The sequence below is a fragment of the Silene latifolia genome, chromosome 1 (assembly GCF_048544455.1).
Source record: "Silene latifolia isolate original U9 population chromosome 1, ASM4854445v1, whole genome shotgun sequence".
In the NCBI taxonomy this organism is placed as follows: Eukaryota; Viridiplantae; Streptophyta; class Magnoliopsida; order Caryophyllales; family Caryophyllaceae; genus Silene; species Silene latifolia.
Window position 1 is genome coordinate 155,968,557 of NC_133526.1, and position 6,329 is coordinate 155,974,885.

General features: G+C 39.4%; 1 non-coding gene across 1 annotated transcript; it reads left to right on the forward strand.

Annotated features, from left to right (window-relative positions):
- Positions 1 to 2,162: 2,162 nt before the first annotated feature.
- LOC141618162 (small nucleolar RNA R71) lies at positions 2,163 to 2,269 on the forward strand. Its single transcript, XR_012531321.1, has one exon. It is a non-coding gene; the product is annotated as a small nucleolar RNA R71 (small nucleolar RNA).
- Positions 2,270 to 6,329: the final 4,060 nt, after the last annotated feature.

Here is a 6,329-nt window from a genome sequence, read left to right on the forward strand (position 1 = left end):
GGTTTAGGGAGGACTCCACCAAACTCTCATCCTTAGAGAGATTGTCATGAGGGCATGTCCAAGGTGTTGTTGATGTTGCTCAACACCTTGAAGAAATAATCAAAAGCTTGTTCATTATCGTGATAAAGATCTTCAATAGATCTTTGCCCTTGTTGTCGGTCTTGATCGATAGCATTGCCAATGTAGGGATTAAAAATCCCTTCAAACTCGTCGTCCCAAAGACCACAAACTTCATCCACTTGATCACTAAAGATCTCTTGAGTTGATAGAGACAACTCTCCCAATTTCTTATCTTGGCCAATGAGGCCATCCTCTTCTTCTTTGCTTGACTTTGATGAGCTTTGCAAGCTCTCTTTGTTACAATTCACTTGCTCTTTGAATGGAGCATCTTCAATTTTTTTATAACATTGGAGTTCCGACTTCTTCCTATCATCCTTCCGGCTATAATGATCAATCATGAAACATGGTTCATGCAAACGTGGAGCTCTCATAGTCTTGTCAAGATTAAAAGTTATACTCTCATCTCCCACTTCTAGAGTGAGCTCTCCATGTTTCACATCAATCACCGCACCCGCGGTGTGTAAGAAAGGTCTTCCTAGGATGATTGGAATGTTGGAGTCTTCTTCCATGTCAACAATGACAAAGTCCACCGGGATGAAAAATTTCCCAACTCGTACGGGAACATCTTCCCATATCCCTAATGGTGTCTTCGTCGATCTATCGGCCATTTGGAGTGTGATATTGGTGCATTTAAGCTCTCCCATCCCCAACCTTTTACTCACCGAGTACGACATAACACTCACACTAGCTCCTAGATCACATAAGGCTTTGTTGATCGTGGTGTCGCCAATGGTACACAGTATTGAGAAGCTTCCCGGATCCTTGAGTTTTGGAGGTGAACTCCCTTGAAGTATTGCACTACTCACCTTAGTGAAGGCGATAGTCTCAAGCTTCCGGATCGACTTCTTTTTTGTGAGGATGTCTTTCATGTATTTTGCATAGGCCGGCACGTGATTGATTAATTCCGTGAAAGGAATCGAGACTTCCAAATTCTTCACAAATTCCATAAATTTTCCAAGTTGGTCATCAAATTTGGGCTTGGCTTGACGACTTGGAAAAGGAAGTCTAATCACAATGGGCTCCTTTTCCTTGACCTTGTCTTCATTTTTCTTTGAAATCTCTTCTTTTGATGGTTCTCCATCCTTGGAGTTTTGCACAATTTCTTCCTTGTCACTAGCTTCCACAACTTCATCCTCAACTTGCTTCTTCGGTGCTTCATACCTTGTACCACTTCTCAAGTGAATGACACTAACCGTTTCATGTTTTGGGGGATTACTTTGAGGTGGTAATTGCCCCTTTTGTCTTTGTGAGCTTGAAGATGCTAGTTGAGTCAATTGGGTTTCCAACATTTTTGTGTGAGCTAGGATGTTGTTGATGGTGATTTCCTTTGCTTGACTATCTTTTTGCATTTTAGTGAAAAATTCTTGTTGATTCTTTTGCATTTGGAGGACCGCTTTTTGAACATCGAAACCTTGGTCATTTTGTTGATTGTATGGAGTTTGATTTTGGTAACCTTGGTTTTGGTTGTAAAAGGGTCTTTGATTTTGGTTTCTCATGGGTGGTGGGGTGTATGTTGTTTGAGGGTTTTGAACATTTTGGCTTTTGTATGATTTATTTGGATGGAATTTGGTATTTTCATTGTAATAGTTGGAATAAGGGGTACCACTTTTGTATGCTTGGAAAGCATTCACTTGTTCATTTGTTCCCTTACATTCACTTTGGTCATGTCCCAAAGTTCCACAATTCTCACATATCCCACTTAGGATTGATGAAGATGCCGTCATGGCATTAACATGATGCTTTGGTGATTTTGAGGCTTCTTCAAGTCTAGCCATAACTTTTTCAAACTTCAAATTGATTGTGTCAATGTGAGCACTAATTGAGCACCCAATTGAGTAATGGAGTCCACTTCATGCTTTCCTCCTCTAGTAGCCTTGCGAGGTCTACTATATTGTGAGTTATGGACCGCCATTTCCTCAATCTTGTTCCAAGTTTGATTGTCATCAACTTCGGTGAACATTCCATTTGTTCCCATGTTGAGAATGTTCCTTGAATCTTCATATAGACCGTTCCAAAATTGTTGTACCAAGAACCACTCACTAAGTCCATGGTGAGGACATGAGCGACAAATTCCCTTGAACCGCTCCCAAGCTTCATACAAAGACTCTTCATCCCTTTGCTTAAAACCCGTAATTTGAGCTCTTAGCATGTTAGTCTTTTCCGGTGGATAGAACTTTTTGTAGAAAGCTAGAGCCAATTTCTTCCAAGAATCAATTCCGAGAGTAGCCTTATCAAGGCCTTTCAACCATTGTTTCGCGGTGCCAATTAGAGAAATAGGAAATAAGACCCATCGAATTTGGTCTTGAGTTACACCGGTTTGAGAAATCGCATCACAATAGTCACAAAAGGTTTCCATATGAGAATGAGGGTCTTCACTAGGCATCCCCCCAAATTGGCTTCTTTCGACTAATTGGATAAATGCGGATTTGGCAATAAAATTTCCGGTTAGATGTTGTGGTGTGGGAGTACCATTGGGTAGGTTCTCCTCGGTGGGTACGGAATGTGATGAAAACTTAGGCATTGTGGGTTGATTTTGTGTTGTATTTTGTGTTGGGTTCTCCTCACCTTCTCTTGCAAAAGGGTTGATGAACTCAATAGTTGGTTGAATATCTACAACCTCACCAATACCTCTCAAATTTCTCCTAGCGAGTATTCTATTGGTTGTCAAAGTTCTTTCAATTTCACGATCAAAAGGTAACAAATCACCTTGTGACCTTCTAGACATGCAAAATATCAAACAACTCGAAAATAATTAGAACAAACCTTGAGGAGTTTTACTTCCCCAAGGCAAAGAAAGACACAACTAATAACAATATAAGGAAATCTAAATCAAGTTAACACCGTCCCCGGCAACGGCGCCATTTTTTTTGGTCGGAAATCGGAGCTATATTCTATTTTTCGAAATAATTGTCGTTGGAAGCACCTAGACCAAAACACAATTTATAACTTCACAAACAACTCTACAATTAGTAAAGAGGAAAGTAAAGGTCGGATCCCAAGGGACGGGAATTGAGATGAGATTTCTATTGCAACTAGTGGTGTCTTAGGGGGTGTCACAATTTGGGTTGATGTAGAAGGTTACTAAACTAAATAGCAATGAAAATAAACAAGCAAGATGAATTAAAAGGGTTGTAAACAATTGATAAAAAGCACTAGGGTGTCATGGGGTCATAGGGGAATCATGGGAATTGATCATACAAACATGTTCTCAAATTATAAGCAAGCAGTTATTGTTGTGATGGATTGAGTTGGGTTATATCTTACAATCCTAGGAAAGTTTGGGTCCCGGAGCCGAATCGATTAGATTGTACAACACCTACAAGTCGACTTAATCTTCCCTACTCAACAACATGCATGGTCTAATGAGACTCGAGTTGGTTTATGTCTTACAAGTCTCATTGAAAAGATAGGTGATGGGTAAAAAATGCAAGGATTCATAGGCTCGCATTTCATCAAACATAACATGTGCATGAGTTGAGATCAAAACAAGCAAGCAAATAAACCATGAAAGCATATTAATTTAAGCATGAATCATTCCCCATGTTGGTTTCCCCTAATTACCCATTAACCCTAGCTAGGTGACTACTCACTCGTTATCATGTTGAACATGCTAGCAAGGTTGTCAATCATACCAACAAAGTGAAACATGATTAATAAATGAAAGTAATTAACAATAATTAAAAAGGGATTAAGAGAATTATACCTACTAATGATTCCAATAATAAAGCAAGAATAAAAGAAGTACTTGATGCTTGATTGAGAGGTTGTCAATCTCCCAATAATAACCCAAATAATCTTCAATTACCCAAAATAAAGGATGAACAAAAGAGAGATTAAGGAAATAAAACTTGTATTAAAACTTGATTAATTGTTGATTACAAAACTAAAAAGAGATTTGATTGATATTAACTACACTAAAGATTGCTAAGAAGAACATGCTCTTCCAATTAGACTAATGGGGTATTTATAGTGGAAATTAGGTGGATGCATTAGGGTTAACTAAGGCTAAATTAGTAATTACACTTTTTAGATTTGAGCAGGGAAACGCCGATATTTTCCGAAGGATGGGCATCTCTCATTGAGGCTTGAAGAAGACGAAATTGCGCTGCCTTGGAATCTGTGCGTCTTAGGCACGGGACGTGCTGATTCAGGTGTCTCTGCCCGGGTGTCTTTGGGAGAAGACGGGCGTCTTGTGGTAGTTGCTGCCCGGGCGTCTTTGGGAGAAGACGCACGGATTGTGAAGGTGGAGGACGGGCGTCTTCAGCACAATCCGCACGGATTGCTGCTCAGCTTTGTTTCTTCTTCTTTTCTTCCCTTTCTCTTCATAAAAACTTTGGGGATTTCCTTGGGGATGTAAGGATCTTTCCTCAACATTGCCCATCTACTATAATATGTACAAAGGCCTTCTAATCTTGTCTCTCCTTGATGCTTGGTCATTGAATTCAATCAATTTAGTCTCATTTTGCCAAGAAAATGCAAGGTTTGCACTCCTTTCCTACCAAGGACACAAAACCTCAAAGAATATGCAAAACAAAGAACTAAAGACAATAAATGACCCAAATATGCACTAAAAAGCATGGGAACAAGGCTAATTCGGGGGCTAAATATGCTCTAATTATGGTCACATCAACTAGCTTCTGTTAGTTATATTTAGGTTTATTTTTGGTACAGAAACGACCGTATCAGCGGTGTTTGAAATAGGTATTAAAGATAAGGACTCGTCCCCCTTTTAAAATTCTATGCCTAAAATGACTCTCGTACGCCCTGGATAAGGCCATCCACTATCCAAAGGTTCTGAGTAAGGGGTGATCGGTCCGTTTCGTGTTCACAATTAAAGATGTGGTCGTTGGGTCACGGTCGAATCAAAACACAATTTATAACTTCACAAACAACTCTACAATTAGTAAAGAGGCAAGTAAAGGTCGGATCCCAAGGGACGGGTATTGAAATGAGATTTCTATTGCAACTAGTGGTGTCTAAGGGGTTTCACAAATTAGGTTGATGTAGAAGGTCACTAAACTAAAATAGCAATGAAAATAAACAAGCAAGATGAATTAAAGGGGTGTAAACAATTGATTTAAAAGCACTAGGGTGTCATGGGATCATAGGGGAATCATGGGAATTGATCATACAAATATGTTCTCAAATTATAAGCAAGCAATTATTGTTGTGATGGATTGAGTTGGGTTATATCTTACAATCCTAGGAAAGTTTGGGTCCCGGAGCCGAATCGATTAGATTGTAAAACACCTACAAGTCGACTTAATCTTCCCTACTCAACAACATGCATGGTCTAATGAGACTCGAGTTGGGTTATGTCTTACAAGTCTCATTGAAAAGATAGAAGATACAACACCTACAAGTCGACTTAATCTTCCCCATGTTGGTTTCCCCTAATTACCCATTAACCCTAGCTAGGTGACTACTCACTCGTTATCATGTTGAACATGCTAGCAAGGTTGTCAATCATACCAAGAAAGTGAAACATGATGAATAAATGAAAGTAATTAATAATAATTAAAAAGGGATTAAGAGAATTATACCTACTAATGATTCCAATAATAAAGCAAAGATAAAAGAAGTACTTGAATGCTTTATTGAGAGGTTGTCAATCTCCCAACAATAACCCAAATAATCTTCAATTACCCAAAATAAAGGATGAACAAAAGAGAGATTAAGGAAATAGAACTTGTATTAGAACTTGATTAATTGTTGATTACAATACTAAAGAGAGATTTGATTGATATTAACTACTCTAATTATTGATAAGAAGAACATTTTCCTCTAATTAGACTAATGGGGTATTTATAGTGGAAATTAGGGAGGATGCATTAGGGTTAACTAAGGGCTAAACTAGTAATTACACTTTTTAGATTGAGCAAGGAGGACCCGGTATTTTTCGAAGGAAGGGCTTCTTTCTTCGTAGCTTGGAGAAGAAGAAATCACGCTGTGCTGGAATCCGGGCGGAATAAGGTCGGGACGGGCGGATTCAGGCGATGGGGTCCGAGCGGATTCGAGGGAATCCGGGCGGATTGTGGAGGTGGAATCCGAGCGGATTAGAGCAAAGCCGCACGGATTGTGCAGCTGTGGGACGGCCGGATTGGTTACAATCCGCACGGATTGTCACTCAGCAAGACATCTTCTTCTTTTCTTCCCTTTTCTTCATAAATTCCTTGGGGATTTCCTTGGGGACTCAAGGATCCTTTCTC